An 11,005-nucleotide genomic window follows, 5' to 3' on the forward strand; every position below is an offset into this window, starting at 1 on the left:
TTTTTTTTTTTTTGTCTTTTTGAGACAGGGTCTCGCTGTGCAGTTCAGGCTGGCCTTGAACTCGCAACGATCCTCCTGCCTTAGCCTCCCAAGTGCTGGGATTACAGGCATGTGCCACCACACCCGGCTCTGTGCCCTCTCTAGATGGTGAACTTCAGATGCAGAATCCACATGGGAGGGCCACATTTTGACATTAACTATCTTAATTCATGCACTTTATAGTTTATAAAGCATTTGCAAATACATAGTTATAACTGATTTTCCATTCTGAAACACAAAAACAACATTTTCTAGAAAAAGAAATTGAGAATTCAGACACACTGAGGACTGCCTAAAGTTACTGTACCTGGCTAGCTATTAAAAAGCTGGAATGTAAACACAGTTCCCTTTCACTGAAGCCTACATTCCTCCTATGTGACCACACTGCTTCCTCAACTGTCCCCATGCCACCTGAAGTTGGCCTGGTTGTTGGCCTCTTCATTTCCTACACCATCATTCTTCTGGAACCAGGGAGCTATAAGTGAGCAGAGAGGAAGGAGGGCCATGCTTGTACCTAGAGGAGGAACTGCAGGGCTCCTGAGAGGGGTCTTTGGAGAAAAGGGTAGGGGTCACAGGCTGAGTTACTGAGCCTTTCTCCTCCCAGGCAACAGGCAGCAACCCCCACCCATCTGCAGGCAAATACTCTGGAAGCTAACCCCACTGCACCTCAATACTCACATGCAGGTGCTTTTGCCAGGGCCACGAACTTCCCTCACACCTCTTCTCCATCCACAATCAACTCAGGAAACCAGAGGAATCTGTAGCTCACAAAACCAAGCATTTCAAACCGTGGACCAGTTAGCCTGCTGCCAGTTGGGGAAGATCAATTTAGGGTCATGTGAATCAGGTTTGAGTCTCAGCTGCCATCACTCCTTTTGACCCTATACTAGTCATTCACCTTTTGTGGGCCTCAGTTTCCTCATCTGTAAAACAGGGATGGCAATACTTGCTCCTTCATTCATAGGACAGTTAAAGGATCAGATGATCCCATAGCTGATGGTGTTTTGAAGTCTTCTGGGCAAGAAGTGACGGTTCCCTGCTCTGTGCAGAGGTGGCTTCCTGGTGGCCAAGTCTTTCCAGGCATATAACCTTTAAGACAGGGTCTTGCTGGCCTTCAACTTTCCATCCTCTGCCTCAGCCTTCTGAGTAGCTGGGATTTCATGCATGTGCCAGTGCACCATGCCGGCATATAATCTTTTAAACTTTCATCTGATGGGTATTTCCTACTTACGGGAACCATGCTTGGGGTTTCCCAGATTCTTTAATTCTCACAACTTTCTCCCTTTTGTCCATGTATAGTGCTGGGGATCGAACGAAGGGCTGCACACAAGCTAGGCAAGTGCTTGCTGTATCTCTGAGCTACATCCTCAGCCCTCTGTCCTCCCATTTTACTACTGAGAAACCAAAGCCTGAAGACAGGAGGCTCCCTGAGGCCTGTTCTCTTCTACTGCTAGCTTGGCTGGAGCAAGCCTGTTTCAGGACTTTTCCAGCGTCTGAAGGAGAGCCACTGCTCAAGGAGGCCCAAACCTCTCCCTGGAGACTGAAGGAGCCACTGAATGTCATTTGCTTTGTGCATAGGATGGATGCTAAGGGGATGGGGAGGCACAGGAAGAAGGATTAGTAATCCTTTGCCTTAAGCCAGTACTCCCTGATGGCACAGGTTCATGTATGTGCTGTCACCTTCATGGTTCCTAAACAGAATGATGATTTTGCTTATTTTTAAAATGCAGAATATGCGTAGCCACAATTTGTCAAGAATACATAATAACACCACATCATTCTTTAAACACTGTGTTTCATTGCCTTGGGGGCTTGGGGTGAACAGGCTGCTTCTAATTGGAGTTCTCTTTGTGCACAGGGTGTGCCCCACCCCCCAAAGCTGCCCAGCTCTGGGCCTGTGGGAGAATACCTGCAGCAGCCAGAAAGGAAGTGACTCAGCCAGTGGGAAGTGGGAGGGGTGCTCAGAAAGAGGGCCCTATGCCCAGCCTGCTCCCCAGCACATCCGCACCAGACCATCCTCTGCTACTGCCTTTCCTCAGCAGGACTCCTGCATACTAAGCACAGCAGGCCTGGGGTCCAGGAGTGGCCTAAATGTTTGCAGCTCAGGGATCCAGCACTAGGACACAGGATTCATGATTAGTCTCACACAAGGGAACTGTGTAGTCACTGATGTCCCTCTTCACTGTCCTGATGAAGTCCTCACTGGGTTCCGCTGTGGCCTCTTTGATGGGTGTAGAGCATGGGATGTGTCCAAGAGCAGTTCTGGAAAAAAGCCTTGGGGCTACACAGACAGACGGGAACAGAAACTCTCTGTAGGTTCCTCTGGTAAATAGATCAATGGAGTGAGAAACGCAGGTCCTGTGAATGGTAAAGCAGTCTGGTTGCTCCTGGGGCAAAGAGCTTCACCAGCAAGCAATCTCACGGTTTCTGAAAACAAGATCCAGGGCAGCAATGCCAGACCTGCCACAAGCTCAGCACCCCCTCCCTGTCTCCGGAAACAGCTGATGTGACAACAAATAATCTGTCACAGGGTGTGGGTGTCAGAGAAGGAAGGGACAGACTTAATAGCTCTTTCTTGGGCTGAGATGGCCTGGTATCCTCCAGGATTCCAGAAATGCAGTCTGGAGAAGCAGCGAAGCACACTGGCTTGGGAGACATTTATGGTGGCACTTGGCTCTGCAGGGGACCTTCTGTCACGTGCAGGGATAGCAGAGAGAGTCACTGACAGCTCTCCCCTGTCATGCCAGCCTGCTCCAGCTCACTTAGGCTAGAAGAGAAGATTGCAACAAGGGAGATCCTGGCATGAGCATGTGACTCAGGGGCCCCTCAGTTCAAAACATCAGTTACTGCTGTGTGGTGACTCAGCCTGGGAACAAGGCTTGCCATGGAGTCGCATGTGGAGTTCAAGTCTTGCCACCCACGACAGCCCAAATCAGGCAAGGAGAAAGCACCAAGACACTGAAGAAAGACTGGTTAAGTGTGAGAGCCACCTTCTGTCTACTGTGTGACCTGGATACATGTTTACAGCCTCCTCAGAGACGAGGGACAGCACTGCCACTGAGAAGGATTCTTCCAAGGACTGTGCAAGCCAGCATGTAGGAGGCACTAGATAAATGCTATGTTTCCTTCTGTTTCAGATTTCTAGAGTGACACAGGAAAGCCCAGGATGGGTCCAGGTGCATGCAATTCTCTACACTGTTTTCAATGCAAAAATCACTACATTCATGCTGTAAAAAAGGCAATTTGGAACAGGGCCAACAAATAATTTTTCTTTAACTGCCTCTATAAAAACTTAAATTTCACAACTTTGACGATACAGTAAATGATACAGTTCCCTTTGTGAAGTTTTATGAATGCTGCTGGCTGTGGCTATTCAGAAGGGCAAGAGGCTGCCCAGCACAAGTGTGAGACAAATGGCAGGCATGGTGCAGGTCCCCTCAACCTGCCATCTAGCTCATGAAGATCCCCCTGCTCTGAGCCACTGAGAGGCCTCAGGGCCGGTTGAAGGCCAGGAATCTAGACACTCTGTCCATGCACCAGTGAGAAGATATTCATCACTGGTCTGCTCAAGTATACATCTCAAGAGGGAGCTTCTCCACCATAGACCCTCCACAGGCCCAGGAGCTCTGCAGAAAAAAAAGCATGAAACCACCACCAGCACTGAAAAGGAAAATGCACATGCCTCCAGCTTAGCAATTCCAATTCTGGGGATTTACCCTCCAAAGATGGTCAAATAAATTCACAAAAAGAAATGGGTTCAACAAGGGTCCTTGCGGAACCTTGCATAGCAGCAAAAAATGAAACCACAAAAATCAAAACACCCACACACCCCAGAAAATGAAACAATCTAAATGTCCACTAAGAAAGGACTGGTTAATTAATTATTTTCTGTCTATTGTGATACTATGCAGCCTTTTAGACTACACCCAAACCTGCTGAGAAAGAGGTCTATGTCATCCAAGAAAAGCAAACTACAGTCCTATACATATAATATTATCCTATTTTGACTTAAAAAAAAAGACTATACACTTTTAAAAGTATGAATAGGAAATCTCTAGAAGAAATGAAATAGAACTAAGGACCCAAGAAGGAAAGGGAGAGTTTTACTGTATATTCTGTATTATTTGACTACTTTCCATAGGCTATAATATTACTTTTTGAAAATCTAGAGATTTTCTGAACCCACTAGAATAGTTAAGCACCGTGGAATGAGGGAAGGCTGGGCCTGAGAGAAGACAGACTTCAGAGGGTATGGCAGGGGAGCAGGTATGAGCTAAGTGCCCCAGATGTGTGAGCCTGTGTACCAGTGCGAGGGTGCATCAGGGCACTGCTGGGGGAAAAGCCAAGGCCAACACTCTTGGCAAGCTGATTCAGCTCTTCCAGGCAGCTTCCCAGCATATCTAGAAGGATTTTCCTGCTTGCTAACTGGCATACATAAGGGCTGAAAGCTGTCTCAGGAAACTTCTTTGGGGATACCCACAGACCTGCTAGCAAAGACATCATAGGGGCCTCACAAGAACTGGTCCTGGGGTCCCTATGACATGCCAGGCATGAGCCTAAACAACAACACCTGGTGATTAAACTAGTAATTACTAGTTTATATGCAGATATTGTCATGCCCATATTACAGAAGAGGAAACTGTTGTTAGAATTTGTTCAAGGTTACTCAGGCAACAAGTGTCAGAGCTGTGTTCTAAAGCCAGGTGTGACTTGAGCCTTGGCCCTTAACTGGTGAGTAATGTGATTTAAAGGTTCCTTATCCCACAAGGCAGGAGGGGGAAGAACCTGTATCCAGGTAGTGATGATTCCATTCTTCTGACAAAGGCACTGGCTCAGGTTTATCAAGGTCTCCTCTGGCTCTATGGCTTTGAATCCAAAATGCCGTGTGGACTGGGGCCAGAGCCTGGCCAGGATTGAGGAAGGGGATAGCAGGGGTTCTAGAGTTACACAAATGAGGGCTGGAAGTCCCAGCTCCATCCTCACTGGCTATGTAAGCGGGGAAGGCTCCTTAACCCCTCTGAGCCTGGCTGTAAAGCAGAGACCAGCCAATACCATACTGCAGAGCACTACACAAAGGACCAGACGGTGGTAGAGATAGTTCTTTTTTGCTGTTTTCTTTCCTGTTTCTTTAGGAGGAAACACCTCAAAAGAGTCAGAAGAGAACATACTCTGAGTCTTACTCCAAAAACCCGGTAATGCCAGAAGTGCCATACTTACTGTAAAAGTAGTTCTTGCTCTCCAGAGCTGGCAGATGCCAAGACGAGGGTCCAAAGACCCTACAGAATGTCAGCTTATATCACTGCCAAGGTTTCCGAAGTAGACGAACTAAACTTTAAGCACTGCTGTCCCCTTAACACATTTCACAGCACCTCTGCTCCAAACTCAGAGATGAATGGCAGGTAGGTAGTCCTCCTGCCAATCCCCATCCCAATGACACAGCCTGTTCTCTCTTTCTTCCCTGGTCCACAGACTTCCTAAAGGCAGAAGATCCTCTATCTCTCTTGTCAGGTAGATGGTGGTCTGTAAACACTTTTAGAGGGGACAGCTTCATTCCAAATGACAGGAGCCCTTCTTGGTTTTGCACCTCTGGTGCTTCCCAACAATTGGTTTCTTTGAAATCACCAAGCCTAGAGGCAGCTAGCCCTGTGGAGCCAGAACTCACAGTCAGACAGATGCCACAGCTGAGACAGAATGACCACTACTGGCTGCTGCTATCTACTCCACCCAGGAAGAGATGTGCTTGAAGGTGGTGGGGGTAAGGCTGCTCCAGTTTATTAAAAGAGGGCCCAGAAATTCTTCTAAAAAAGAAATACTCTGAGGCAGCAACACCTCTTCTGGGAATTTATCCCGTTAACATCTCAGGTGGGCAAAATCATAGGTACAAAGAAAGTCACTTCAGCTTTCAGGAGCAAAAGTCAGAAAATAACCTGTGTTTATCATCAGCAGAGAGCTTATCTAATAAATTATGCTCGAGAAGGGACACAGTGTAGCCAAAATGACCCAGACAGGCATGTGCACGTGCCAAAACAGAATCATCTCTAAGACAGTAAGTAAACCACAACAAGCAATACCCGCCTTGCCCCCCTTGGCTCCTCATTACAGCGCCTGGGAAGATATGTGGGAGCAGCTGTGGGCCCCAGGGCCACCTCCAGGGCTGGTGTGTCACCAGAGCAGGTGGAGGAGGAAAAAATGCTCTGGTTTCAGACTACTTTCCGTCTATCTTCAGTGTACCATAACCCAAGGACAAATCCTGTGACAATCTCCCACATTCTAAAGGTTCTGTTGGAAGCCATGTCCATCAGTACACCCTTCTCTGTGGCCCAATCTGTTTCAGGGACAGCTCCTAGCTCCCTCAGAACTTAGCGGGACACAAGCACTAGGTTAGTTCCCTGAGGGTTATGAGTCCAGATGGCCTCTGCAGATACCTCTCCTTCCTAAGAAGCAGGGTTGAATCTGCTGACCCAGCATCAGGCCGTAAATCCAATCTGAAGGTCTCTTTCTAGATCCATCTCCAGGGGGTGCTGATACAGGTACTTCTGTCATGAGGCTCTGCAGCTGTTCAGGCCCCATGGGCTGAGGCTTGCTGAATGAGGGTGGCTGTCTCAGACAGAAGGGCTACCCTGGAGTTTCTGCCACTTGAGGCGGTTCACCACCCTCATCATACCTGGGAAGAGGAAATGTAAAGGAGGGGAAGCTGCCTTCTCCCAGGTGCTGACCCACCCAACACTTGAGGGAGGCCTGCACCAAAGCAGGACAGGATTCCACAGGATTCTGCAATTGATTCTCTCCTTTGGGGGTGAACTTAGGCCTAACTGAATAGAACCACCAGCTAATACCTTCTCCCTGAGCCACCTTATCTCTGCACTGTCATTCACTCTGTCACCCAAGCCAAGAACCATAGGCCTGCCAGTTCCTTCTCTCTCAACCTTCATTTCCAAACACTCCCAAAATGGGTGTGGTGGCTGACCCCTGTAATCCCAGTACTTAAGAGGCTGAGGCAGGAGGATCGCAGCAAGTTCAAGGCCAGCTGGGCTACACAGTGAGTTTAAAAGTAGCCAGAACTACCCAGCAAGATCCTGTCTCAAAAAAACCAAACAAACCCTCCCCCCACACACACCCAGAGTCAAAGTTGATTCCCTCCCACAGGCAGCTCTGATCTTTACTCTTCTATCCCAACACAACCACCTCTGTCCCAATCCACACCACATCAGCTCTCACTGTATGTGATTACACTGCAATAGCCTCCTACAGAGACCCTACACTCACTTTCTCCTCAGTCCATTCTTCACAGCACTCTTTGGAAGATGCAGGGCTGATGCTGTGTTTCCTGTACTTAAGATACCCATCACCAACAAAACACAAAGTCCAAGCATCTTTTTTTTTCTTTTTTTTTTTTTTTTTTTTTGGTTTTTTGGTTTTTCTCCGGTACCGGGAACCGAACTCACGACCTTGCGCTTGCCAGGCAGGCGCTTTTGCTGCTGAGCTAAATCCCCAGCCCCAGTCCAAGCATCTTGACATAGTACATGTCTACCTCTCCAGTGTGGGCTGCTGTCAGGTCCCTTCACACCCTGTGTTAGAACCCTTTGGGGTGCCTAAAGTGCCACACATACCGGCACACAACCATACCTGTGCCACACTGGTTCCCCTGCCTGGAATGCTTTGTAGATCCCCAGAAAACTCTACTCCTCAAGATCCAGTTCCAATTTTAAGGCTCTTCCTCAATGTTCTCCTCATGCCCTAGGTGAATCACTCCCTCCACTTGCTGGGTTCCCACCACATGCTACAAAGCCTTTTGGGAGAGGCTCACCAAGTTCTGTGCAAATGTCCCGGGGTTATATGCCTACCCCTGCCGTGCCACAACCTCCTCCATGGCAAGGTTTGCCTCTCCATTCTCTTTTTCCCCTAGTACCCAGCACATGCCAGATGCACTAGGAGCTGATGTGTATGTACTTGGGCTTCTGTATTTTGAGTCACTACACATATCAATGTTCATAATGCCTCATGATTGTACTAATTCAGGCACCAGACTAGGGTCACTTGTAGAAACTCACACAAAGGAACTCTAAATACATTTTCTCCCATGTGTACTTTAAAATACTGGGTTTCTTTCTTTTTTTCTGTTACAGTCTTACTTCTATTTTGAAAAAGGGTTCTTTTAGAAAGTCTCACTGAATCATCTGCATTGCTCCCATACCTACTGGGAAAACTCCCCACAGATTTCCTTTTCAAAAGGAATACAATAAAATTCTGTGATCTGGTGATCCCTCAAGACAGTTCTGACAGCTCAACAGGACACAGTTCTAGTTGCTATGGATTGCTTCAACTAATTCCTCGAAATTCTTTCCTGCAGGCTGTAATAAAAGCCAACATCAAGCTTTCACTCTTTAGCGAGTGCTAAACACTCAATCTGCAACATCTCACTTCATACTCACAACTCACCAGGGAACTATTCTTACTGTCCCCGTTTTACAGATGAGAAAGCTGGGCATGGCGAGAATAAGGTAAGTGATCAGTAGGGCTGGGATCAGAACCCACATCTCTCAGATGGCACAAACAGCTCTTAGCCACTACACCCTAACTTGACCAAAAGTCAAATTAAAGGCACAAATGAGCAAACGCAACAGCCCTTACAACCGGACTTCTGAGATGGCAGCCCCACCTCAGTGGGGCAGCAGCTTACATAACTACAATCCCAGAAGGAGAAAGGTCCATGCGCCAGGCATTTCTTTGCCAAGCTGAGGAGCCCAGACTCATGCAGAGGGCTAGTCCCTGGGTGCACTGCTTTCTCAGCAGAGATCTACTGTACTACCCCAGTAACAACTCTCCTCACTCAGAGCTGGAATGTGAAATCCTCCTGCCTCAGCTTCATGGGTAGCTGATTTTACAGTCTGCTACTAACTAGCTTTTTCAGATCACATTTCAATTATTTGTTTACAGGCCAGTCTTCCCTAACCAGACCATTAAGCTCTTTGAAATAGGAATAGCTAACACTTACTAACTCATGAATAGCTAACTCATACACGGTAGAAAGTTCTATATTTATGTGTTTGTTAACTTTTTAACTCTCTTGTAACTCTGTATTATCATCACTGTTTTGTAGATGAGGCACAGACAGGTTAGGCAAAGTGCCTAAGGTCATACAGCTAGACAGCTGCTGAACTCAGGAAGTCTGGCTCTCACACCTACTCTTTTTGTTTGTTTGTTTGTTTGTTTGTTTTTCCAGACAGGTTCTCACTATGTAGTCCAGAGTGTCCTTGAATGCACTATGTAGGCCAGGCCAGCCTTGAACTCACAACCATCTTCCTGCCTCAACCTCCTGAGTGCTGGGATTACAAGCATGTGCCACCTGGACCAGCTTCCAACACCTACTCTTAGCCACTATAATACCATGTATTGCACCTGCCTTTACAAGCAAAGACCCTGTTATGTGAGGGATGAATGAATGAGGCTGTCTTCATTTATTTACCTTTTTGTGGTACCAGGAATCGAACTCTGGGCCTCCCGCTTGCCAGGGGCTGTGCCACTGAGCTATATCCCCGGCCCAAGGCTATCTTTAGGCTGTCTAGATCTAATCCACAAACAGCTGGCATAGCAAGGTCAGTAAGGAGAGCTGGAGAGCTTACAAATAAGGATTCTCTGGTCCTTACAATTACACGTTCTCCTCTTCCTTATCTCATGCAAAACAATTCAGCCAACAGGGAAAGGAGCCCAGCCCAGGATGACTACCCCTCTTCCCCAGGGTTCTCCAAACTAAGCAAAGCCAACTGGTTTCCTCCAGTGACTTAAAACAGAGCAAAGTCTATTCTGCTACAGAACGCCGATTGTCATCTCTTCCTTCCGCCAACAAAAGGGCAACAAACCTGGGGAGTGTGGGTGGGCAGAGAACACACCACGAGGAGTCCCAATGCTCAGACCTACTGGCTGAAAGGTGGGGCCAAGTGGCGTGGGAATGGGCGGGCCTGACTGGGGATGGCAGGTGAAACACTAACCAAAGCAAGGTCGCCCCTTGGAGAAGACCAGCCAAACGCGGACCTGGCAAGCAGGTAGCTCTCTCACCTGAACGCCGCACAGGACGCGAAATTCCCCAGTAGCCATGGGGCCGGTGCCAACCAGTAAAGGCTCCAGGAGGAAGCCCTGGATGACACTTCATGGGGATTCATGCTAACTTTCGAGTCACTCTCGAGATCAGGGGGAAGCAGGGAGAGACAGAGGGCGTCTCTTTGGGAAAGCCTGGCTAGGTTTAAATGCCGGCTGCTTCACTTGCTGTGAGTAGCTCCGAGAAGGGCCGGTAGTGCCCATTAAAGTAAGCGCTGTGACGGGTACTCAGTCTCCCGCGGCCCTGTCGCCGGCGAAGGACAGACCCCAGCGGAGGAAGGGACATTCGCTGTTGTGATTTCTGTCACCCTGGTCCCACCGCCACGGGCACTGAGGCCCGCCCCACCAACCCGCAGCGCCCGCCCGGCTCTGTGCTGAGACCCCTGGTCTCACCTTCCCCAGGTGGTCAGCGCTGTTCGCCCATAGTCCGCAGCCCGTACTCGGGGCTGCTCGGCGCTCCGTCCCGGGAGGCCGGGGCCGGGCCGGGGGCGTGGGAGCCGCTTACCGCCGCCTCCCAGCGTAGCCACCCGAGCCGCCGCCGCCGCCTCCCTCCATGGCTGCGGCGCCGCCACCTGACAAGGGAAGTGACGCACCGCCCCCCGCCCGGCCGCAGCACCGCCCCGTCCCAGACACGCCCCTCGTGCGTCTGAGGCCCCACAGCACTCGGATTGGGTCGCCATCTTGACGATGGGCGGAAGCCTTCAGGCAAGAGGCCAGAATCAGACTGCTGATTGGTTCAAAATGGGGCCTGGGCCGTAAACTATAAAACTATTGGAGACCGAGACTTCTGGGGGCGGTACTTACCGTTAATCGATGTCTGCCATGAGGCTGGGACGGAGGCACCGCCCCACCTTGACGCCCCAGAACCTCG

The 11,005-nt window shown here is 49.1% G+C and overlaps 1 protein-coding gene across 3 annotated transcripts in view; it reads right to left on the reverse strand.

Moving 5' to 3' along the window:
* The window catches only part of Stk40 (serine/threonine kinase 40), a 46,535-nt gene extending 35,802 nt beyond the window's left edge, over positions 1-10,733 (reverse strand). Inside the window, exons 1-2 of one of the 3 annotated variants that reach the window (XR_001236041.1) lie at positions 10,528-10,732; positions 718-797 (exon numbers count right to left, since the gene is read on the reverse strand). The gene's annotated coding sequence lies outside the window, so the exon portion shown is untranslated. Of the gene's footprint in view, positions 1-717; positions 798-10,527 lie in introns of all 3 variants that reach the window. The other 2 variants (XM_005395185.2, XM_005395186.2) reach the window with 2 other exon arrangements.
* Positions 10,734-11,005: the final 272 nt, after the last annotated feature.

This window comes from Chinchilla lanigera, unplaced genomic scaffold (genome assembly GCF_000276665.1).
Source record: "Chinchilla lanigera isolate Chin_1 unplaced genomic scaffold, ChiLan1.0 scaffold00051, whole genome shotgun sequence".
NCBI classification, from domain to species: domain Eukaryota; kingdom Metazoa; phylum Chordata; class Mammalia; order Rodentia; family Chinchillidae; genus Chinchilla; species Chinchilla lanigera.